This window comes from Mustela erminea, chromosome 1, assembly GCF_009829155.1.
Source record: "Mustela erminea isolate mMusErm1 chromosome 1, mMusErm1.Pri, whole genome shotgun sequence".
Lineage (NCBI taxonomy): Eukaryota > Metazoa > Chordata > Mammalia > Carnivora > Mustelidae > Mustela > Mustela erminea.
This window is the reverse complement of record NC_045614.1, coordinates 164,009,595-164,035,941: the sequence shown is the minus strand read 5'-3', so window position 1 is coordinate 164,035,941 and position 26,347 is coordinate 164,009,595. Positions and strand designations below refer to the sequence as shown.

The following is a 26,347-nucleotide window of genomic DNA, read 5'->3' as shown; positions in this document are numbered from 1 at the left end:
AACACACCCATCATCTACCATTGTTGCTTTTTTTTTTTTTGGATGAATACACTTAGGGTATATTCTCTGAGCAAATTTCAAGTATACAATATAGTACTATTACCTATACTCACCATCTGTGCATTAGATCTTCAGAACTTCATTTTATAATTGAAAGTTTGTACCCTTTGACAAGTATCTCATCATCTCCCCCACTGTCAGCCCCTAACAACCAACCACTATTCTACTCTGTTTCTATGAGTTCACCTTTTTTTTTCTTTTTTTTTTTTTTTTTAGATTCCCACATGATGCCATACTGTATTCGTCTTTGGCTTATTTCACTTAGCATAATGCCCTCCAGATTCATACATGTTGTTGCAAATGGCAGAATTACTTTCCCCTTTTTTGGCTGAATAATATTCCATTTTATTATGTTATATGTATTATTTCTTTATCCACTCATCCATTGATATTTAGGTTGTTTCTATTTCTTCGCTACTGAATAAAGTTGCAATGAATATGGCAGTGCAGCTATCTCTTCGAGAGGGTGATGTCATTTCCTTTGAATACATACCCTAAAAAAGGAACTGCTGAACAATACAGTAGTTCTATTTTTAATTTTCTAAGAAATCTCCGTATGTTTTCCATAATGGCTGTACCAATTTGCATTCCCTCTAACAGAGCATAAGAGTTCCCTTTTCTCCACATCCTTCCCAACATTTGTTAACTTTTGTCATTTAGATAATAGCTATTCTAACAGGTATAAGATGGTATCTCATTGTGCTTTTGATTTGCATTTCTCTGATGATTAGTGATGTTGAGCATCTTTTCATATACCTTTTGGACATTTGTATGTCTTCTTTGGAAAATACCTATTCAGGTCCTTTGCCCATTTTTTAATTTTGTGTGTCTATGTGTGTGTGTGTATGGCTATTGAGTTGTACAATTTGCTTATATATTTTGGATACAGAGTTACTGGATATATAATTTCCAAGTATTTTCTCCCATTCCACAAACTGCCTTTTCCTTTTGCTCATTATTTAATTTCCTGTGAAGAAACATTTTAGTTCAATATAGATCTCACTTATTTATTTTTGCATTTGTTCCTTGTGTTTTTGGTGTCAGGTCAAAAAAAGCATCGCCAAAACCAATGTCAAGAAGCTGCTTCTCTATGCCTTCTTCTAGGAGTTTTACAGTTTCAGGTCTCATGTTTAAGTCTTTAATCCATTTTGGGTTGCTTTTTCTGTATAGCATAAGATAAGGGTCAGGTTTCATTCTTTTGCATGTGGATATCTAGTTTTCCCAATGCCATTATTGAAGAGACTCTCCTTTCTCCGTTGTATATTTTTGCCACCTTTATAGAAAATTAGCTGACCATGTATGTGTGGGTTTCCTTCTGAGCTCTCTATTCTATCCCATGGGCTTTCTTTTCGGACTGATGCAAATATTCTGGAGCTGTTTAGTCATGATGTGTGCACAACTCTATGATATACTAAAAATCACTCCTAAGGGATGAATTTTCTTAATTAAAAAAATAATTTTTACTACAGTATAATTTACATACAATAAAATTCAAACATTTTAGTGTACAATTCTGTGAGTTTTGACACATGTATAGCCAGGTAGCTTTAGCCAGACCAAGATACAGAGTAGTATTCCATCCCCTCCAAAAAAATCCATGGCCCACTGCACTGCTTCGCAGTCAACCAACCCCCATCTCTGCCCACTGAGATCTGATTTCCATCACTAAAGATTAGTTTTGTCTGTTCTTGGATATCATATAAATTGAATTACATATATGTACCCTTTTATATCTGACTTCTTTCATTCAACATGTTTTTTCTTCTCATCATAGATTTTTGAGATCCATCTATGTTGTTTCATACACCAGCAGTTTGTTTCTTTTTGTTAACTAGCTGTTGGCATGTGCATTATATATATCAACAAAACTATTTTTTCTAAGATTTTATTTATTTATTTGACAGACAGAGATCACAAGTAGGCAGAGAAGCAGGCAGAGAGAGGAGGAAGCAGGCTCCCTGCTGAGCAGAGTCCAATGCTGCACTCGATCCCAGGACCCTGGGATCATGACCTGAGCCGAAGGCAGAGGCTTTAACCCACTGAGCCACCCAAGCGCCCCACAACGAAAACTATTTTTTAAAAAAGCATTGAGGAAGAGAAATTATTGCTGTCCCAGAGACTTAGAAGCCCTTCCTTAAGAGTTTTGGTCACATAAATACTTTTCTCCTTTACTTCTCTTCCCTCACCCTGCATCAGTTCCCAGGGGTCTAAAACCCTAGTGAAATAGCTAAGTAGTAGAAAGGTAGAGGCATTATATAAGAAAAGATAAAGTAAGCCAACCCTGTACCTCTTCTTCTTCTTACTTTATTTAGGCTTTCTGCCTGAAACAAACCCTAGCAAGAGAGAAGAGAACCCTCAATTTCTTTTAAAGGTTTTGATTTAAGATTTTATTTATTTATTTGACAGAGACAAACGGGGGGGGGTGGACACAAGCAGGGGGAGTGGGAGAGAGAGAAGCAGGCTTCCCACTGAGCAGGGAGCTCGATGTGGGCCTTGATCTGAGGACTCTGGGATCATGACCCGAGCAGAAGGCAGTTGCTTAATGACTGAGCCACTCAGGCTCCTGAGAACCCTCAATTTTAAGTCAAGTTTGGAATTTACACTATTGAATGTAAGTGGACATTTTGATTTCTGGACTGTATTACCTATGAGTAGCCTGAAATATTTTGGTGCAATCACAATTTCTTTCAGGGAAAAGAAAAGAAGTTGCTCCAAAGAATAAATTTAATGGAGCAATTAAAGATGAAGTAATTAATTAATTGAAGATCAATTATGATTACATCCTCAGGTTGTGCTGGCTCAATGTACCAGTGCAACTAAAATCTGTAACTGACAATTCAGCAGTCATGTAGCCCATAATACAACAGTCTTTTCCTGGATTTGTTCAGAAACTCTCTTCTGCTCCTCTCAGTCATCTTAGTTACTGGACTAGCTGGAGACAGTCTCTCTAATTCTGCAAGAATAAAACACACATACAGTATGATTACAGCGTACAGTAATATATATTTTAACAAATAGAGTGGTCAGTGTTTAAAAGTGCACCTTTTGGTTATCATAAAAATGTTGATATTCAAAATATCCTCAACTTCAAAAAGGAGATGGTTAAACAAACAAACAAACAAAAAAAAGTAATGAGGAGTACCTGGGTGACTCAATTGGTTATGGACTGATTTTTTTATTTCAGCTCAGGTCATGATCTCGGGGTCATGCGATCGAGCCCCACATTGGTCTATGTGCTCAGTGGGGAGTCTACTTGTCCCTCTCCCTCTGATCCCTCCCCTCCCAAATAAATAAATAAATAGATAAGTTTAAAAGTAATGATTATAATACCATGTGGTAAGTGTTACAGAGAGGGTGAAAGGTATGGTAAAAAGAACATCTACAATAGGCAAGGTAGACCTCAGTTCAGATTTGGACTCCGATCCTAGTAAAGTGGGCTGGGGCCAGTTCTCAGTCTTTCTGACTCAGTTATACCTCCCTTAAGTACAACATTCCTCTTCTAGTTCTATCCTATATAGTGCTGGTTTGTTATAGGCTATTTGTCTCAGAAAAGGTTTTGTATTTTTTGAGAAGAATGTATTTATTACTCCACTGAGCAGTAAAATTAATATATATTTTTCTCATGACCCATAAACCAACACACAGAGTGAGCCATATCATATGCTCCCAGCCAACTGATTTGCTTACTCTGACACGATCTTTGTTTCTGCCATGATTTCATGTTTTGTTGAGCAGTGCGAACTCTTAGTAGCTGATGAATGGCAAACAAATTGAGCGTTGGAGATGCTGCAAGATGCTACAGCCAACTTTCACAATGGATGTTAAAATGCACACTTTATGGAAAGTGAGCACCTTCAAAAACCTGATGGAGATAACTAATGATAAAGTTCAGTAGTCAATCAGGGGTTGGTGGCAGTCCTTTGACATATGAAGATCAACTTAAATAGATGGAGGGGGTGCCTGGGTGGCTCAGTTGGTTGAGCATCCATCCACCTCTTGGTTTCAGCTCAGGTAGTGATACCCAGGTAGTGGGACTGAGCCCTGCATAGGGCTCCCTCTCTGCAGTGAGTAGGCTCAAGATTCTCTATCTCCCTCTTCCTCTTCTCTTCCCTTAGCATGCTCCTGCTCTCGCTCTCTTTCAAGTAATTAAATAAATCTTTTTAATTTTTTTAAAAAAATAGCCTGCAGAAATTATGCCTAGAGATATGTCACAACTTCTGATTTGAAAAGAAGCAAAAGGTAATTACTAATATATGATTTTGGGAAAAACATTATAGCCCTTTGCTGTACAGATTCCATACAGTCCAATTCAGTTATCCTTTCCATATCTAATGGAATCATCCTGTGCTAGATGGAATTTGTAACAATTCTTACAGTGTGGAGTTCTATGGATTAATGAGATGGTCTGTAAAAGTAACCAAACTAATACGTAGCAGAGAGTAGGTTTTCAACAAAACTCTCCTTCCCCATAACAAAGGATTTTGCCACAGAGTTATAGCAAAAAACAGAAAAACAAGAATAAAGAGACCTAACTCAATCTAAAGGGTCACATGACACAGGAGATAAATCTTGAAGAATAAACAGTAGGAGTGTACCAAGTAAAGAAGCTGGGGGACTGCAGTCAGTGTGGACAGAGAAGAGCATAGAGCAAGGCTGGGGTGTGGGAGCACCGGACACAAGGAGACAACTGCAAGTAGATTTGCATGGCGGGAAAGACAACGGTGGACTAAGAGCTGACATGGGGAAAACAGACTGGGCTGAGATAGAAAGGGGCACTGGGTCTTATTCAGAAGGTCCCGAAGGACGGTGGAAAAATGGTATATGGGGACAGTCAGTCTCCTGTTGTACACTGGCCACAGCATGCAGATTATAACACAGAGGAGAACACTGGACATGAGAAGCCTGTAATCCAGGTGAGATAGAAGGAGACCCATATGTAAGGTAATCTGAGTAGTCTGGGGAATGAAGAGATATATACAAAGGATATTAGAATAGAGTCATCATAATTTGGAGACTGGCTGAATGTGATGGGGGTGAAGGGGAGACCAAGGATGATCTCAGGATTCGGGCTCACTCCACTGAGTGGATGGACGCAGTGTTCACTGAGAATGTGGGATAAACTGTATGCATATAGCTGGAATTCATGGGTTTGAAGATGGCAAGATCCTCTAGCACATATGTCTTATCTGCTCTATATTGTCTTCTCTGTAATTCCACAATGATCTGTTTGCTTCTCTAATTCCAAAGATACGTAAATGTCATCCTTATCAATATAGTTGCTTGGATATAATTTCTTTGTAAATTTCTCTAATTGTTCCAGCCTCTGTGGCAGAAGGGTCATTCACCCATCTGACAGGTATCCTCCTTCACTGTTAACAGAATACTCGTTTTGTTAGGAAGGATGATGCCTCCATTCATGCATGATCAATCATGACTGATAAGCTAGTGGTACTTCTCACTGCATTTTACCAGTTTCCCAGCTTTCCATGAAGCTAGCCATGGCTGTGTGATTTTTTTTTTCTTGCAATTAAATTTTTTCATATTTATTTCTTCATTTGAGAGAGAGAGAATGTGTGTGTGTGTGCGCAAACACACAGGGGTAGGGGCAGAGGGAGAGGGAGAAAGAATCCCAAGCAGACCCCATACTGAGTGTGGAGCCCAGTGTGGGAATCAATCTCACAACCCTGAGATCAGGACCCAAGCAAAACCAACCACACCACCCATGCACCCCTCTTGCAATTAAAGTTAAAGCAAAATTTACTAGGATGTTTCAAGGGAAGATTTTCCCTCTGTATTAGTCAGCTCAGGCTGCCATACAAAATGCATAGACCGGATGACTTAACCAACTGAAATTTATTTTCTCACAGTTCTAGAGGCTGGAGGTCTCAGCTCAAGCTGTTGGGCGATTCTGACGTGGACTTCCAGATGGCTTCTTTCCTGCTAAGTCTTCATAGGGTGACCTCAAAATGCATACAGAATAGTCTCTTACAAGGAAATCTATAGCACACATTAAAAAGAACAGAATTAGGGAGCAACTGTGCATGACATTATTGTTAAATATGGTGGTTAATGCTGTTTAAAACGTAATTTGAAATCATATCTTATAATTATTTCAATAAGCTTTCATGACGCTATAGCATCATCCTGGGAAGTCCAACACTTGTAAGAGAAATTATAATGAACCCTGTTTTTATACTATTTTTTTTAAGATTTTATTTATTTATTTGACAGGCAGAGATCACAAGTAGGCAGAGAGGTAGGCAGAGAGAGAGGAGGAAGCAGGCTCCCCGCTGAGTAGAGAGCCCAATGTGGGGCTCAACTGCAGGACCCTGAGACCATGACCTGAGCCGAAGGCAGAGGCTTTAACTCACTGAGCCACTCAGGTGCCCCTTTATACTATTTTTGTTGTGAATAAATTTCTGGCTTAGAAGGGTTCAGAGGGCCACAAATACTGTACAGAGACTCAGGAAATACATTATTAAAGAATAATGGAATCTGGGGCACCTGGGTGGCTCAGATGGTTAAGCATCTGCCTTTAGCTCAGGTCATGATCTAAAGGTCCTGAGATTAAGCCCCACATTGGCCTCCCTGCTCAGCGGGGAAGTCTGCCTCTCCCTCTCCATCTGCCTCTCCCCCTACTCAGGCTCTATCTGAGACAGACTCACTCTCTCAAATAAGTACATAAGGTCTTTAAAAAATAATAATAATGGGACCCAAGGGCAAGAATCCACATACATGAGGGATAATATGGCTAATTATCTGTGACATTTTTCAGGATTCTATAATCATTTTAGGATTTGTCCATAGTCCATAAATAAAATAATTTTCAATATCATAAACAAAAGTCTTTGTGCTGAGTCTCAAAATTTTCTGAATTTAGAAAATACTAAACATATACCAAAAAGCCAGAAGAATCAGCTTTACCCTAGGCTAATAATATCACGTTTGGAAAATCAGTTGTTTTCTGATCCATTCTGAAAAGTTAGGACAATGACTCAGCTTGTTTAATACCAGAACCGTAGTGGTGGTCAGAAATGTCAATGGTTACATAGTGACCCATATGACAGACTACAGAAACTTTGTGTGTATGGAATGATGCCCTCCCTCCAGCTTTGGTCTATATGTTGTTTTCCTGTTCAGGACTATGGGAGTTTAAAAGAAAGCTCCTTAAAAGGAACACAAAGACTCTATTCCATTATGCATAATACTGAGAAAAAAGCAGCACCAATGGGCTAAAGAACTTTATTCTGTGCACATGAGACCAGGGGATTTGAAAGCCATTGGCAAATGGTCTCCTGAACTGGGGTGGGGCAGTATATTCGAGTGTTGCCTCTTATGGTGGACCCAAGGCCACCATGAGATTTTTTTCACTGTTTCCCATCCATATCATAGCAGACTGTGCTAGTCCTAGCCCAGGTTCATTTTCCACACAAAATATTACAGTAATATTTATGAAAACAAAGTGCCACACTAAAAAAATGGATACTCTCAGCCTCCCTGATAGGTAGCCAGGTAGTTTGATCAATGACATAGGCAGATATCTATTAGAGATTTCTGGGAAAGTTTTATTTTCTTGACGTGGGCATGACTCGTGCTTCCTTTTATCTCTTTTGCTTCTTTGTCCTGCCTAGACACAGGTATGAAGTTGGCTGAACCATGACCTTAAAGTAATCCTGGGATAAAGCTGCTCCCTGAAGATGATGGAATAAGAACAGGAAGGAAGACTGGGGCATGGATGACTCAGCACTCAGATGCCTGTATCTACAATCTCATGTAAGGGGGAAGACAGAAGACATTCCTTCTGGAAATCAGTGTGGTTAGAATTCTGTTACCTGCAGGGACGCCTGGGTGGCTCAGTTGGTTAAGCAGCTGCCTTTGGCTCAGATCATGATCCCAGCGTCCTGGGATCGAGTCCCACATCGGGCTCCTTGCTCACCGGGGAGCCTGCTTCTCCCTCTGTTTCTGTCTGCCCTGTGCCTGTGCTCGCTCACTCTCCCTCTCTCTCTCTCTCTGACAAATAAATAAAATCTTTAAAAACAAAAACAAACAAAAAAAAAAAGAATTCTGTTACCTGCAGCTGAAGGGCATCCTTGATGACATACCTGTAAGTGAAACGAGCCTCTGGCAAAGTTGTAAAGAAGGGATTATTCAATACAGACACCTTTTCATCTCTTGCTCTCTGTGCCTCTCTTTGTGCCATTTCTTCCAACTGGGTTGCCCTGTCCTCCAACCATCTTTCTACCAGCATGTATTCATTTACTTATTTTTTTTTAAAGATTTTATTTATTTATCAGAGAGAGAGCACAAGCAGGGGGAACAGCAGGCAGAGGGGGAAGCAGGCTCCCTGCTGAGCAAAGAGCCCTACATGGGACTCTATCCAGGACCCTGGGATCATGACCTGAGCCGAAGGCAGATGCTTAACCAACTGAGACACCAATGAATGCAGCCATCCTGCAGTGGCAATTATGTGCCAAGCACTGTGCTTCTAAAAATAATCACATACACATACTCAAAGTTTGGTCACAGTCTAGTGAGAGAAGTGAGATGTGCAAATAAATTTCATGATTAAATGTGCAAATTGCTAAAATAGAGAAACCTCAGAGTCTCATCACAGAAAACTGGAAGGCCAGCACCAGAGGGTCAGAGAAGGCTTCCCAGTAAAATAGAAGATTGACCTGGCTCTTAAAGAACCAACTTAAGTTTAAAAAACACAAAACAACAAAAATAAAAACCTTCTTTCCTAAAGCAGCTCTGCAGTGGCTACATTAACTTATTTGTCCTTAATAATATTAATCCTCTTCTGCTCTAAAGGTTATTTAAAATTATGTCTTCCCTCCCTTATAAGACTTAATAACCCTGAAGGCAGAACAGACATCTGACTGAACCTTGCAGTCTCCCCTGGTACCTGGTACATCTGAGATCCACACTAACTATGAGTCAAATGGGCATCACTAACCTTCCTAGGACTTCAAACAGCCAACACTTTATAGCAGCTTCCCTGAGATCTGGCTTTTTCTGTGCATGAAGCCATCTCCTCACCAAATGATTATTAAATTAATAACGTTTGTCAAATTGGGAGAAATGCTTAAAAATGCAAAGCATTTTTGTAGCCCATAAATATTTAGAAAAGTATTACATGTTGGATGACTGTACTCTCTCTTGAAAAGAGCTGGACAGGTAGGAGGGAGAGGCACACCGAGCTTGGAGGTGGGGGGAGTAGTCTTCAGGAACAGTCAACCTGGAACAGCTGTACGTCAGTTTCCTGTGGCTACCATTAAAAATTACCACAGACTGGGTGCCTTTAAACAACAAAAACGTATTCTTTCACAGTTCTGGAGGGCAGAAGTCTGAAATCAAGGTCTCAGCAGGGTTAGTTCCTTCTGGAGGCACTGTGGGGAACATCTGTTCCATGTCTCTCTTCTAGCTTCTGGGGACTGCTGGCACCCCTCGGTGTTCTTATCTTCCACGTGCATTACTCCATCTTCTGTTTCTGTTTTCACATGGCTTTCTCCCCTATGTGTCTCCTCCCTTTCCCTTCTCCTATAAGAATACTTTTCATTGGACTTAGGCCCACTGAAATCCAAGATGATCTCTTCTGGAGTTCCTTAACTTAGCTACAAATCCCAAAACCCCTTTTCCAAGTAAAATCACTTTCCCAAGTTCCGAGTTGACATACCTTTTGGAGGGACACCATTCAACCCACTACAAGTTCTGTTGCTATTCTCCTTCCCCCCAAGGATGGACTAAGAAAACTGGTTGGAAAACAAGGATATTTCCTCAAATCATCATGTTTTAAGTCTCTTAGGGGAGCAGTCGGAGGTTCCTAGGATACAACAAAGGAGTGGTGGTCAGAGGTTCCTAGGATACAACAAAGGAGTGGTGGTCAGAGGTTCCTAGGATACAACAAAGGAGTGGTGGTCAGAGGTTCCTAGGATACAGTCAGTATCCTAGGAAGCAGTCAGAGGTTCCTAGGATACAACAAAGGAGTGGAACCACTTTGGAAATGGGTGCCTAGCCCCTGTTAGATCTCCTCCCTGCAGAAACTCAACCAGGCAAGATTCTTTCCATAGAATAGCTTTCTCTACCGAAAATCATTTACCTCTATAGTTAAACCCCAACAGACATGTACAGGCTATAGGAAAATTATCTTCTGCCCAAGTAAAAACCAAATGATGCCACTCTCCCATTTTTCAACAGAGGAATTTTTCCTTAAATTTTGGAATTTTAACAGAGGGATTTTGTTTAAATCTAAGTCTGTGGATTTATAGTCTTGGGTTTGTCTTGCTATCATCCTGTAACAACATTTCTTTTTTTTTTTTTCTTTTTAAGATTTTATTAATTACTTGAGAAAGAGAAAGAGAGAGCACATGCATCCACAAGCATGGGGAGGGGCAGAGGGAGAGGGAGAAGCAGACTCCTTGCTGAGCAGGGAGCCCAGTGCAACTTGGGGCTCGATCCCAGGACCTTGAGATCATGACCCGAACCAAAGTCAGGTGCTTTACTGACTGAGCCAAGCTCCCCCTGTAATATTTCTGTAGTAAAACCAGACATAGTTTTCTAGGTGTGTTTTAACTACATTTAATAAGTCACCTCTGCTTAGTGACTTCTTCCTCATTAAAAATGAATTCTGTAACATAAGAACTATGAATACAGAGTTCTTCAGAGAAAAAATTATTTTCCTCCAAGCCGTTTTCAGTAAAATAAATCATTTTCTTACAAACTTGGCTATAACCCACAATACATGTTTATTACAAACCACATTAGTCTAAGAATGTGGGCTCTGAATTTACCACCAAGAGAGGACTGCAAATATCCCTGAAAGCTAAGCTACTCACCATCATTCACCCTATGCTTCCAGTTTGGTCTGCCCGTGGTCACCTCATCAACTTCTAAGATTGTATCAATACGGAATTATTTTTATAAAGATTAATTAAATACAAAGCCCTCAACCTTTCCACCAATTCTTTTTAAAACTTTCCCACACTTAAGTGAGGGTTTGGCATCAACACTGAGACCAGTGTTGAATACTGGATTGTTCATTTTAATGACACTGTCTAACCTCTTTTCTGCCTAATTTCTAACATATACGTTTAATGACAAATACTTCAATGTGGTTTATTACAAGAAGCAGTACTCAACCCCACCATTTTCTTCCAGAGGCAACTATTTCCAACTACTTTAACTTTTTCTTTTAGCATTTAACTCCTGTCTCTAAATAATATATTTTTAATGCTACTTGATAATTTTTCAGTTCGAGCCACTTTTAATGGATATCCTCTGTAGATCATGAGAATCTAGTTCCTTTTCATGCTTATACCTCTCCCAAGCACAGACCATTTCCATTCTTTCATCCTTCCTACAGACATAAAACATAATTTCAATCAAATAAATATTCAGTATGCATATTATTATGAGTATAAACACTATCCACACCTTAGCTAAGATGCTCTTTTTCTTTTTATGTAACTTTCATTTTACTTATATTCAATCACTACATCTTTTTAATTAACCTGGACTTCTATGTGTCTCTCAGACTCAGCTTCTTGGCAGACGTGCATTCTACCACATTCATCTTCTTGCTGTGCTCTGCCCTCCTGATCCAATCTGGACTGCTTACCTCTGGGCCTCCTGCCCAGCCATCATTATAACATCTCCCTCACCCCGCTTCCAGAGCATTTCCCTTCCCTCTCACTGTATTGGATCTCCTGAACCTCATCTTTTTCTCTTCCTCGGCTCATTTATCCTTTAGAAATAAGACATTGCTCCCTAGCTTCATCTAGGAGAGGCCAGGGAAAGAGACTGAGAAACAGAGGCCAATGACAAAGGGTCTGAGATTTTGCCCTGCTTACGTTACCCTAATATGTTACCCTGCCCGCAGTTTCACAGATCCTGGCACAAGACTCCTGGGTCTGAGACAAAGGACTTTGTATCTGGGTACAATATGAGCTTCATGTCCAGGTTGACTTCCACTGCTTCCCAAGTCCCATCAGGGTGATGAACTCTAGTAGATGCTGCCCAGTCAGTGGACTCATGTCATAGCTAACGGACCCTGAGTTTAGGAAGCCCTCAATCTTATAGGGAAGATGCTAGCAAACTTTCCTAATATTTTCCAGGAAGGAAAGATTATCTTACCACCCTGGTCAGAGGGAAATCGGTCATCTGCCCTGGAGGGAGACATTAGCTATACAAACACCTGTGCAAACAGAACACATGCCTCTTACTTGGAAGATGTGCAGAAATGTGAGGAGACACATGTTGAAATGTCTTTCAACACTGAGATTTAGGGAGGAGAGATTATTTAAGATCACCAACTGAAGTGCTGAGTTCTTAATTAGTGCATTAAAATATGGTAGAAATATATCATTTCATATTTTTTTAAAGATTTTATTTATTTACTCGACAGAGATAGAGATCACAAGTAGGCAGAGAGGCAGGCACAGAGAGAGGAAGGGAAGCAGGCTCCCCGCTGAGCAGAGGGCCCGATGCGGGGCTCGATCCCAGGACCCTGGGATCATGACCTGAGCCAAAGGCAGAGGCTTTAACCCACTGAGTGACCCAGGCGCCCCTCATTTCATATTTAATAGCTAGGCAGACACACCCTAAGGGGACAACTAATGAGTTTTCATCTCCTCTCTGCAGGAAGGGCTATGATTTGGTTTTAGGCAAAAAATAGATGCCAAAGGTGTTAGGATATATCCCATGACTAGCTTCCTCATCTATCTATTATCTACCTATATCCTAGGAGACCTACAGCATATAGATAGATATATAGGTAAATCACTAAGATCAGAACATCTTTTAGCAGACCAAGACTAAGACCTTCTGGCCTGAAAGAAGCACACAATCATAATGTAGCTGCTTGTGGAACAGCAGGAAATTTGGGGTGTCCTCTTGGCCCTAACAACCAATAACAAACCAGGTCCTCAGTCACAGAGCCACCTCTAACAGAGCTGTTAGAATTCTGCCAACAGCCTAAAGGAGTTTGGAAGCAGACACACCCCTGTGTGAGCCCCCAAGCAAGAAGGCAGTCTAATCAATATCTCGATCGCAGCCCTTTGAAACTCTGAAGAGAAGACCCTAAGCTAAGCCGTGCCCAGACTTGTGACCCAGAGAAACTATAGGCTAATAAATCTGTGCTGTTTTAAACTGGTAAAGTTGTAGTCATTTGTTATGCAGCAATAGAAAACTAATGCAATAGCTCAGCACAGACCAGAATTTAATCTGCTGAACATCTCTTCTTCAAGTTTAGGCTGAGGCAGCTTAGATTTTCTAAGGCATTTTTACAAATAAATCTGGTTGGTTGGTTGTTTTTGCTTCATAGTCATCCGGTCCAGAACAGAACCAAGTAGTTAATAAGCTTTCAGGTAATACACTATTTCCTTTGGTGAAACCTCATTAATTATTCCAATCAACAGAGTCTTTATTGAACCTATGATTAGCATATTACTATAAAATGAAGCATTTGATTGTTCTTAACAATTGTATTGTTATCTCCAGCAGGCTGTGGGTTCTCTATTTGTCTTACAGAATTTTATATTTCCCACAGTATTTATAAGTGTCAGGCAAAAAAGGAGAAGCTTATTGGGTATCTGTTGATTGAGAAACATGATGTGATTTTTCAGAAATTCCTGTGAACAACTGATCCACTAGGATACTACAGAATTTACTTTTTTTTGAAAGATTTTATTTACTTATTTGACAGACAGAGATCACAAGTAGACAGAGAGGCAGGCAGAGACAGAGAGACGGGGAAGCAGGCTCCCCACTAAGCAGAGAGCCTGACACAGGGCTCGATCCCAGGACCCGATCCCAGGACCCTGAGATCACAAGCTGAAGGCAGAGGCTTTAACCCACTGAGCCACCCAGGCACCCCCAGAATTTACTCAATATAAAATTACCACACACATCCCATCTTCCATCTGCCCTAAGTTTTTCTGACTCATCTCCAAAGCCCAGGACTAAAGAAACCTCTAGAAAAAATGAGATGTCAATCTTTAGAAATCTTGCCATTTGCGACAACATGGATGGAACTAGAGCGTATCATGCTTAGCGAAATAAGTCAAGCGGAGAAAGACAACTATCATATGATCTCCCTGATATGAGGAAGTGGTGATGCAACATGGGGGCTTAAGTGGGTAGGAGAAGAATAAATGAAGCAAGATGGGATTGGGAGGGAGACAAACCATAAGTGACTCTTAAACTCACAAAACAAACTGAGGGTTACTGGAGGGAGGGGGTTTGGGAGAAGGGGGTGGGATTATGGACACTGGGGAGGGTATGTGCTTTGGTGAGTGCTGTGGAGTGTGTAAACCTGGTGATTCACAGACCTGTACCCCTGGGGATAAAAACATATGTTTATAAAAAATAAAAAATTAAAAAAAAATGAGATGTCAAAATCATTTCTGGATTAGTTCTATTTTCAGTTACTAAATGACATAATTTATCCTCACATCAGAGGGCACATCCATTTCAATACTCAGGATCAGTCCGTACACATAAATTAAAATCTGAATTTCAACATACATGCTCCCCCAAAAATGTAATAAATAACTGAGTGATCGTAAAAATGAGGAGAAAATAAATTGCAAAGATACTTCTAAAACTACAGATTTGTTTGTAAATGAATGAATGAATGAATGAATGAACAAACATGTGTCTAGGCCAAGGTCTAGGGATTACTTCTAATCCCTAAAACTCTCTGGAATGGCAAGCAGCCAGTATTCTTGGGATGATGTATCATAAAACTTTTGCATCATAAGCCTTTCATGTTTTATTTCTAACTAAAATATACCTGACAAGATAAAATAGCAGGTAGTGTCAGGTTTGGCTTTATGCCTTAAGAAAGAACTGATTAGGCCAAAAAGATTGGTAGCAATTGCTATGACTTTTGGATGCTTGTCCATTTTCTACAATGAGTGGGAGGGGACAAACCCAAAGATTTTAAACATCTATTCATTAAAAACAACAACACAACTTCCCTAACCTAAAAATAAGGTGCTATAGGCATAATTTTTTGCCCCTTCCATATTTGAGGAGCAGTCTCTCTCTGTCTCTGTCTCTCTTGCCTCCTCACCCCCTCAATCTCTCTCTCTCTCTCTCACACACACACACACAGACACACACTCTTTGAAATTTCTGCTTATCTCTTACTTACATGGAAATGTCAATAACTGTAAAATTATTGAACCAATCATCTGCCCTTGTGGCCTTAATCAGTAGCTACCTACAGTTTCCTTTTGAAAGTTTTGTTAAGAAAAAAAAAAAGAACACGAGGAAGATATAACACTTAAAAATCAAAACCAAAAAAAAAAAAAAGGATAAAATTATAACCTCAATAGAAAGAAAAAAAGAACTTTGTTAAAAACTGTTATAATTCTAAATCATAGAGTTTAAGTGTACAGACAGTGATAATGTTAATGAACTAAGTTGTGTTGTTACTGTTACTCACATTTCTTTGGATGAATCACTTTTCCTTTTGATGACATTGCTTCAATTTCAGTTTCTTAGATGGCTTTTAAACAGTTTTAATTGATCCTGACTTGCTGCTGGTACTTATTTCTCAGTCTAAAAGCAAAGTATTTTTTTTTTAAGATTTTATTTATTTATTTGACAGAGATCACAAGTAGGCAGAGAGGCAGGCAGGCAGAGAGAGAGGGGGAAGCAGGCTCCCTACTGAGCAGAGAGCCCCATGCGGGGCTCCATCCCAGGACCCTGAGATCACGACCTGAGCTGAAGGCAGAGGCTTAACCAACTGAGCCACCCAGGCGCCCCTAAAAGCAAAGTATTTTAAAACAGAATTTCAAAACAATATCAAAACAACCACTTCCCTTAGGAAGAATACATCAGACAATTATTTAGCAACTTGCTCATATTTTGTGCTCGGCATATATTTGCAGAAATAACAATAGCAAAAAACAAAACCGGGAGAGTTCATTACAAGCAGAACTATCCCACAAGAAATGCTAAGGAAAAATTTTCAGACTGAACAGCAATGGCATCAGATAGAAACTTCGTACTAAAAGATATAACGAAGAACATTGGAAACACTCCTTTCGAAAATACAACAGATTGCTTAATGCAAATATTATACTACTTTATATGGCGGATTATAACATACATAGATTTGAAATATATGACAGTAATACTACAAAGTTTGGTGGGGTAAGTGGAAATTATATAGTTCTTTTACTTAGAAGTTACGTATTCATTCAAGGTAGACTATCACAAGTTATAGATACATAATGTTAACCCTAAACAACTACTAAAATATAAAATAGAAATAAATATTTAAATAGCCAATAGAGAAAAGAGGGTGATATTAGCAAATTGGCAGAACAGGGATTTCTAATGCTTGTCTCCTCCCAAAAACATCAATTTAAACAGCTATATAGTATGAAATATACTAATTTTACACAAACTCAGAAAAACAGAGGAAGACAGAACCTGTCCCAAATCTCTTTATGAGGCCAACATAATGCTCCCATAAACATAAATGTAAAAAATCCTGCATAAATTACAAGCAAATTCAAATCAGCAATGTATCAAAAGGATAATATATCATGACCAAACTAGAGTTATCTCAAGAATACAAGAAAGGGGTGCCTGGGTAGTTCAGTTGGTTAAGCAACTGACCAAACTAGAGTTATCTCAAGAATACAAGAAAGGAGTGCCTGGGTAGTTCAGTTGGTTAAGCAATTACCCTCTGCTCAGTCATGATCCTAGAGACCCGCTTCGGGCTCCCTGCTCAATATGGATTTTGCTTCTCCCTTTGACCCTCCCCCCAACCATTATGGTCTCTCTATCTCTCTCCCTCTCACTCATTGTCTCTCTCAAATAAATACATAAAATCTTTTAAAAAAAATACAAAGAAGATTTAATACTTAAAAATCAAAACCAAGGGGCGCCTGGGTGGCTCAGTGGGTTAAGCCGCTGCCTTCGGCTCAGGTCATGATCTCAGGGTCCTGGGATCGAGTCCCACATCAGGCTCTCTGCTCAGCGGGGAGTCTGCTTCCTCCTCTCTCTCTGCCTGCCTCTCTGCCTACTTGTGATCTCTCTCTGTCAAATAAATAAAATCTTTAAAAAAAAAAAATCAAAACCAAAAAAAAAGGATAAAATTATTACCTTAATAGATGTAGAAAAAATAGTTGACAAAATTCAGAACTCATGATTGAAAAGCAAGAACAAAAACTCTAAGCAAAGTTGTAATAGAAAACACTCTAAATTTGGTATCAGGGTTATGCTGGCCTTAAAACAACCCAAATTTATTATTTCACAGTTCTGGAAGCTAGAAGTCCAAAACAGGTCCTACTGGACTAAAATCATGCTGTCAGAAGGACTGATATTGCTTCCTTAAAGCTCTAGAGGAGAATCCTTTTATTTGCCTTTTCCAGACTCTAGAGGCTGCCTCCATTCCTTGGTTTGTGGCTCTCTTCCATCCTTATCCAGCAATGACCAATAAAGTCTTTCTCACTTTGCAACATTCTGACTCTCCCACTCTTTTCCACATATAAGGAAACCCTGTAATTACACTGAGCTCACATAGTCAACTCAGGATAACGTCCTTAGTTTAAAGTTGACTGATTAGCAACCTTAATTCTACCTGCTGTCTTGATTCCTAAGGATTAAGACATGGACATCTTTGGGGAGCCATTATTCTGCCTATCACAATCTATACTTCCACAGACTATCAATCCACCCCTGGATTATTTCAGAGAAAGCCCACACATCACATCATCTCACTCACAGCTATTTTGGCATTTTTTTAAAAATTTAAGCTTATTTACTTAAGTATTCTCTACACCCAATGTGAAGCTTGAACTCATGACCTCTACATGAGAAGAGCCACATGCTCTTCTGACAGAGCCAGCCAGGTACCCCTCAGTAGGTACTTTTAAAACATGAGATTTCTTCAAAAAATAATCACACCTAAAAATAGCAATCATCTCTTAAGATCATCAACTATCCAGTAATTAGATTTCCCTTATTCTTTTTTTTAAGATTTTATTTATTTGACAGAGTGAGAGAGAGAGGGAGAGAGACAGATCACAAGTAGGCAGAGAGGCAGGCAGAGAGTGAAAGGGGGGAAGCAGGCTCCCTGCTGAGAAGAGAGCCTGATGCTAGGCTTGATCCCAGGACCCTGAGACCATGACCTGAGCCAAAGGCAGAGGCTTAACCCACTGAGCCATCCAGGCACCCCTAGATTTCCCTTATTCTATCATGACTTTTTGTTTGTTTGAAAGAAAATTCAAATAAGATCCACAGCTTTCACTGAATAATTTTCTACTAAAAAGATACTATTTCTGAGGATCCCTAATATTACTTTAAGTCATTTTAAATATACTGTTGGTTAAATACATACAAACATGAAACAAGATAAAAATTCTTCAAGTGCATGGCTCTCAACTATCTATGAAATAAAAAATACTCTTGAAACAAACCTGTGTACCCAATTTGAGAAACACTGTTCCTATAGCACTGTCTGCACTGCTCATTTTGAAATTAGTTGTATCACGACCTATGAGGGCTCTTCGTTATTGCCTAAAGCGGTTGCTTAATTTCATCATTTAATTACCATTCCTCAGTACACTCCTTGGTCACCTGCTATTTACCAGGCACTTTTCCCAGGTAGGGAGAAAACACAAAGGTGAACAAAACTTGGTCAATTGCTCACAGTGAATTTTCAAAATATTATACATTATCAGAACTGGAACATAAGCTCAGTGAAGATGTGAACCACATACTATGCATCTTTACATTCCCCAAGGAGCCTAACAGAGTGCTTTTTGTCTTACAAAGTCAGTAATCGATGTTCAATAATTGATTAGACTTGAAAGCCTTTCTTTTACTGGCTCAGTTATGTCTGACAGGCAGACTCAGAGACAACCAGCAATTCTCTCTTTTCTGCTTCAGAATGAAGAAGAGATGAATGTGTGTGTTTGTGTGTTGGCAATTCTGGTGAAGAAAGGGATGCTTTGGTGATAGCGACAGTGTGACAGCCACTGTGGTAATCTGAAGGCAAGCAAGTCATAAAGCTGACTCCATTGGGTGCAGATCCTTACTAGTCAGCATAATAGATGGACAGCTATTACGGGTCAACAGTGATGGATGGAATTTGCTCAGAATAGCACAACATATTCAGCTCTTTGGGGACCATGAACATTTATCATTGATGATTAATCCTTTCATGAGGTTAACAGAGCTCTTTTATGGCATTTTTTGTTCTTTGTGTATCAGGCCCAAAGCCCTGCTCATTTGAGAAATGTTTACTTTCCGGGACTATGCTACGTATATGGGTCCTAAGTATTTAATCAGGATACTCCATGGGATACTTGTCCCAACTCCCAGAACTGTCTCACAACCTATTTTCCAGCATGTGCCCAGTCCCTATAATTTCTTCTACTGGAGACATTTTTTGGCTTGTGTCATTTGATAATACATAACCCTTTAAAAAATTCACTATGAGCAATTAGCCAACTTTTATTCATGTGATACGAATTGCAATATAATACCTAAAAAGGGTTAGACATTAATAGACATTCATATACTTTCAAGCAATAGAGTCATATATTCATTCTGAAAGTGCAAAAACCTCAGGAAAGGTACAGGCAGGGAGGGCAGATGAGCTTTGAAGCAGGTGGCACATACTGCTATTGTCCAAGAGGGTGAGTAAAATGTGGTGGCCTTGAGGAGCATGGAACTATAAGGACACTAAAAACAGACAGATAACAATTACAAAAATCTGGGGTATTTAATTATTCATGTTTGTACTCATCCTTGACTATTCCTTGACTATAGTATAAGTCCCTTAAGAGTAGAGACCAGATTGTACACAACTTTGCATCCCAGCTATAGAATTCAACTTGTATTTCATGGACCAACACTACTGCCATCACCTGGGAACATACTAGAGATGCAGAATTTCAAACATCTGGGTGGCTCAGTCAGTTAAGTCTGACTTTGGTGCAGGGTCCCTATTTTCTATTCTGTATTTCCATCTTATTTAATATTAATGAAATTGTTGTTACATTAAAATTATTTTGATATTAAATTCAATATGTGTATGTAATTTCAAACCAATATAAAGGGAAAAAGTGAAAACTAAGTCCCTAGGCCAGATTCTAGTTATTCTAGGCTACCTTGCCCCAGGAACCACAATTCCCAGTATTTTACATATCCTTTGAGAGCTAGCCTATAGATTAAATGAGTTAACACATGTGAAGCACTTAGAACATCGCCTAATTCACCAAATACCATATAAGTTTTTGCTAATAGTAACAGAAGTAGTAGTGGAGGTGGAGGTGGCAGTAGGGAAGATAGTAGGTAACAGTAGTGGTAGCGGGGGTGTACATCTGTCTTCCTTACTCTTTTTAAAGGCTGCATGGTATTATGATTTCACGGTGTGTAATATAATTTTCTAAACATTCTCCTTTCAGGAAACAATAAATACCAAAAAATTACTATAGTTATCATAATCTCCTAAAGTAATAAACAAATACAGAAATGAGATGTGTCAAAAAACAAATTTTAGGGTAACTGGGTGGCTCAGTCAGTAAGATGGTGGCATCAATCTTACCTTTGTATATAGTACACAGGAAATTGCAGAGGTATCTAAATTTTGGTCACTTCTCTCACAGATATGCCCTTTTCCAGCACCGTTTCTTAAAACAGATAATCCTGGGTCCACGGTCCATGGTGTCTCAGTGTTTCGTATTGTTTTGTTAAGTAATCTCTATGCCCAATGTGGGGTTTGAATTCAAAACCCCAAGATTTAGAGTCACATGCTCTACCATAGCCAGCCAAAGGCCCACCTTGCGGTCTGATTTGTGGCTCAGACATTTACAGTTGAGTGACCTAGGGTAAATACACTTAACTTCTCTGAGTTTCAGTTTCTTCCTTATCAGTAAGATGGGGGCTGTAAAGGACTATATGACTGCTGCTCTTATTAATGGTGTATCTTACTTTCCGATTTAACCTACTTCTAGTTAATGAATTTTTTTTGATCAGTTATAATTAAAATAATTTTGTTTAAAAAAGAACCATGGGGGGGCACCTGGGTGGCTCAGTGGGTTAAGCTTCTGCCTTTGGCTCAGGTCATGATCTCAGGGTCCTGGGATCGAGCCCCGCATCAGGCTCTCTGCTCAGCGGAGATCCTTCTTCCCCCTCTCTCTCTGCCTGCCTCTCTGCCTACTTGTGATCTCTGTCAAATAAATAAAATCTTTAAAAAAATAAAAAATAAATAAAAAATAACCATAGGGACACCTGGGTGGCTCAGTTAGTTACGCATCTGCCTTCAGCTCAGGTAATGATCCCACCAGGGTTCTGGGATCAAGTCCTGCCCACACTGGGCTCCTTACTCAGCAGAGAGCCTGCTTCTCCCTCTCCCTCTTGCTCTCCCTGCTTGGGCTCACACTCTCACTCTCTCTCTCTAACAAATAAATAAATAAAATCGTAAATAAATAGGAACCATATTGGGGCACCTCAGTGACTCAATCAGTAAGGCGTCTGCCTTCTCCCCCGGTCATGATCTCATGAGTCCCAGGATAGAGCCCCTCTTGGAGCTCCATGCTCAGCCAGGAGTCTGCTTCTGCCTCTCCTCCCACTCATACATATGGGCTCTCTCTCTCTCAAATACATAAAATCTTTAAAAAATAAATAAATAAAAAAGAACCATATCCAAATGTTGAGTCTCAAGTGACTTATGAAGCCACAATATTGTACCTAAAACCCAAAGTCATCATTCTATCAACAGGAGAGTTTGAGCTTTGGCACACTTGACATCAGAGCAGAGGGATATGGCCCTAGACCTTAGGAGTCTTAGTAGACCTGATAGGAGAATAACTTGAAAGAAGCACACAGTTTTTCCCAGAGGAAATCAGGCCACTGGTACTTTAAAAATTATTAATAATGTTAATGAGTGTTTACCATTCTTGAAAGGATAGCTTAATTGACTACCTAGTCCTAAGAGACTAAAAGTGCAAAGTAAGGGGCGCCTGGGTGGCTCAGTGGGTTAAGCCGCTGCCTTTGGCTCAGGTCATGATCTCAGGGTCCTGGGATCGAGTCCTGCATCGGGCTCTCTGCTCAGCGGGGAGTCTGCTTCCTCCTCTCTCTCTCTGCCTGCCTCTCTGCCTACTTGTAATCTCTCTCTGTCAAATAAATAAATAAAATCTTTAAAAAAAAAAAGTGCAAAGTAAGAATTGGAATCCTGGCTTTACTTGAGTCAAAAATTTTTTTAATTTATTTTTTATTTATTTTCAGCATAACAGTATTCATTATTTTTGTACCACACCCAGTGCTCCATTCAATCTGTGCCCTCTCTAATACCCACCACCTGGTACCCCAACCTCCCACCCCCCCACCACTTCAAACCCCTCAGATGGTTTTTCAGAGTCCATAGTCTCTCATGGTTCACCTCCCCTTCCAATTTCCCCCAACTCCCTTCTCCTAACTCCCCATGTTGTCACGTGGCTTTTCACCAGCGTGTTGAGTCAACTTTTGAAGCCAAGAAAAGTAAGCAAGAATAGGAATTCTTGTGTTTCAAGGACATTATTTGAATAGGGTTCTTCTTAAAAAATCATCAAAAGCCACTGGGGCACAATGGGATTGGGAGAGGGAAACAAAGCCCTACAATTTATACTGAGGCTGCATCATTGCTTTAGGCATCCTGCATTTGCTTGTAGACTGAAACTCTGGTATAGAGAAGTGAGGCTATCCCTAAATTTCTGGTAGCACATGGAACTGGTAGCAGCTTACCCAATAGAGGGCGCTCTTGAAATAGAATGATTTACAGTGGGATAATCACTTGGGGAAAATAGTACTGTTAGCAGAAATGACTGAGAGAACCATAGACCCCTATGGTTTTTAGATAAGAAAGTCCTAATTCCTTAAATGCATTGTCAAAATTATCAGTGAAGGGGTAATTGGACCGGCAGACTTCTTTTTTAGAATTCTCTAAGGAACATAAATTACAGATATTAGCATCTTGGTTGGACACCAAGAAGTATAACAATACAATCACTGCCTTGAGGAAAAACTTATTAAAAAGACAAGTGATACTCCTAATGCAAAGTTATATTACAACAAAAAGCAGTATGTCAATAAAAATGCAGAAAACAAGTGACAAATTCTATTCCAGGAATCAAGATTGCACTGTATGTTAACTAAAATAAAAAAAAAAAGACTAATCAATTAATAAAAAAGAAAGGGAGAAACACTTCTCAACTCTTACGTGGGGAGGGCATTGCTGTTTGGTCTTTTTATTGGAAGGGACGGAGGCAGGGAAAGGTGGGTGGTCACAGGGCAAGGTAGGGAGACAGCTGGAACAAAGGCCTAGAAGTAGACAAGAAACAGTTTTGTTTTTGTTTTTAAGATTTTATTTTTATGTAATCTCTACACCCAAAGTGCAGCTCAAACTAACAAACCTGAGATCAAGAGTCACAGTCTCCACCGACTGAGCCAGTCAGGTGCCCCAAGAAAAAGTTTCTACAAGCCCCTCAGCAGTAGAGATCTTGTTCTGCTGAAATTTGAAAAAAAATAACAGCTTATGAACAGACATGAACTTCCTATTAAGACAATGACTGACTGAGATAAAAAGATTTCAAGCAGGAGCTTCAAATGAGGGGAAAAGTTGAAGATTATTTATTTGATGGTCAGGACATTTTGGAGGAAATTGCTCTTGGAAGTAAGAGACAAAGAGTGCTATTTATCTCAGTTCCGGCTCTCAGCCCTTCATAATTTTTTAAGGTTCCTGCCTGAGACTGGTGTATGTTCTCCTTCCTTTTCCACACTTTCTTCTGTCTACTAAGAGTAACAATAATAACTAACCATTTATTAAGGATCTGTTTCTCCAAGGAGGTTTTCTTTTTTTTAAAGATTTATTTATTTATTTAGAGAAATAGTGAGGGGAGAGATGGGGGATGGGCAGAAGAAGAGAGAAAGAGAGAATCCCAAGCAGACTCCCCACTGAGCCCAGAACCCATTATAGGGCTGGATCCAACCAACCTGAGATCAGGACCTGAGGTGAAACCAAGACTCAGATGCTCAACTGATTGAGCTACCCCGACGCCTTTCTCCAAGGAGTTTTATAGACATTCTGCCCCAAAACAACAACTTAGCATTAATAAGAAATATCACTATCCTTTTCTTAATGAGGAAGGGTAAGGAGCACTCTCCTTTCTAATGGCTGTTAAGTCATTCGACGACAGCTCTGTTTAATATCAACATCAACATTTTTTTTCCACTATGCCTTTAAAATTCAGAGAGGTTGAAGACAAGGGATAGGACTCTGTCGTTCTGAAATGTAGCCACTTGTGGGGATTCTCCGGATGGCTACATTTCATAGGTAACATCTTCAAAATACCTCCTTCTTTCACGGGTCCTCCTAGCTGGTGGGAAAACATGAAGACTGAGAAACACAGTCTCCTTAAACATCTCCTTTGATTTTTTTTTTTTTTTCTCCCTTTTCCCCCCACCCAGTCATCCCCCATCGGCCTGCAAAGGCATTCAGAGATGCCAGGGCTTTTGGAGGGTCTGTCACGTGGACAAGCACAGAGCATCCTGAGTGTTGACAGAAGGGGCCATCGTCCTCTGATGCCACAGGCCCCCCATTTGCCTCCTCGGACTCGTCAGAGTCTCACAAAGCACACTTGCATTGCTTGGAAGAGCTCAGGTTTCCCGTAAGAGCAAGTAAGGGAATCAAGGCACACGCACACTGAACAGTTAAGTTCTCACATGGCGCGGGCACGGCGGCCACCACCACTCACACCCGCGCATGCAACCCTGCAAAGGTAGCACAGGGCGAGCGCCCCCCCCAGTCAGTGCGGGCCCCTTCCCCATCCTTCCCCCTCCCCCCTCACACATAGTAGGATTAAAAGGCACCTGTCCAAGCAAGAGGCCAGGGGTGCTTCCCTTACATATGGCCCACCCGCCTCCTCCTCGATGAAGCATCAGCGGGGACCCCGGGGGTGGGGGGAGGGCGGTGTCTGGGAGCGGAAATGACGCCAGCATCGCGCTTCCCGCACAGGAAGCCCGCCCGCAGCGCGCCTGAGTCCGCAGCGCGCCCGAGACCACAGCGCTGGGGCCCAGGCAGCGATCAGCGGGGCGGAACAAGCCTCCCTGCCCCTGGGAGGGTCCCTAGGAAGACACAGATAAGAGGCCGGCGCCAGTGTCCGCGGCATCAGAGCAACAGCCTCGGACACTGCGAGGCACAGGACAAGAGGACAAGGTCAGCGCCCCGGTCCTGCACACACCGCCAACCTATAGGGAGGAGAGAACACGGGGTCACCACGTTGACCATCTCCTTTGATCTTTTATGTATTGGCTATTCCTTCACTCATGAAAGAAATACCGAATAGCTACTATATGCTAGGCATAGGGGATCCTAATCCAATAGGGAAGATGGAAAAGGTTCTTGATGTTCCAGTAAGAAACATTTATATGCAAACAGTGGGCAGCTATACGTTTCATGGCCTCATATACCATTGTCTAACCTGAAGGACAAGTTTAATTTTTTAAAAATGGATATAAACCTTAACTCTATGGAACGTTTACTTCTTAGAGTTTCAGAAAGTACATTTTGCTAATAGGAAAATGTCTTGAGCTTTTCAGAAAGCCTTCTTTTTTTAAATCTAAAATCACTTTCAAGTAATGTTAGATAATTTGTCATTTTGGCCATATACCCACCAATTTGCTTTCATAAAATAGATGATAAACAGCAGAAGGTCAGGTGTGTTTTCATTGAGTTGTTAAATCTCCTTCCCTCACTACTGTATGTTTAGTATTTCTAGATTAATAATACCGCTACTCTGGGGGCACCTGGGTGGCTCAGTGGGTTAAAGCCTCTGCCTTTGGCTCAGGTCATGATCCCAGAGTCCTGGGATCGAACCCCACATCAATTCTCTGGTAGGCAGGGAGCCTGCTTCCTCCTCTCTCTCTGCCTGCTTCTCTGCCTACTTGTGATCTCTGTCAAATAAATAAATAAAATCTTTAAAAATAATAACAATAATACCTCCACTCTGAAGCCACACTTATTTTCAATTCCCTGTTAATTCATACGTAACACTTTTTAAAAGACCACTTGGCACTTTGCCTTCCTTCTAATTTCCTGACAGCCTTGCTGGGAACTAAATGGAGAAGGATTCTAAATCATATCTAAAAGGGAATGCATATAAATATTTGCATGCATGTGCACAAAACATCTCTAGAAGGCCCTTTGGAATTCCTAATGATTCTCTCTGGGAGAAAACCTGGTGGACAGAGAACAGAGGCTTTTCACTCTTTGGTACTTAAATTC

At 40.3% G+C, this 26,347-nt stretch overlaps 1 long non-coding RNA gene across 1 annotated transcript; it reads right to left on the bottom strand.

The window, feature by feature from the left end:
- Positions 1-2,928: 2,928 nt before the first annotated feature.
- LOC116566997 lies at positions 2,929-9,822 on the bottom strand. The gene is made up of 3 exons (XR_004276073.1): positions 9,737-9,822; positions 5,926-6,057; positions 2,929-3,013 (listed from the first exon to the last, which is right to left on the bottom strand). It is a non-coding gene; the product is annotated as an uncharacterized LOC116566997 (long non-coding RNA).
- Positions 9,823-26,347: the final 16,525 nt, after the last annotated feature.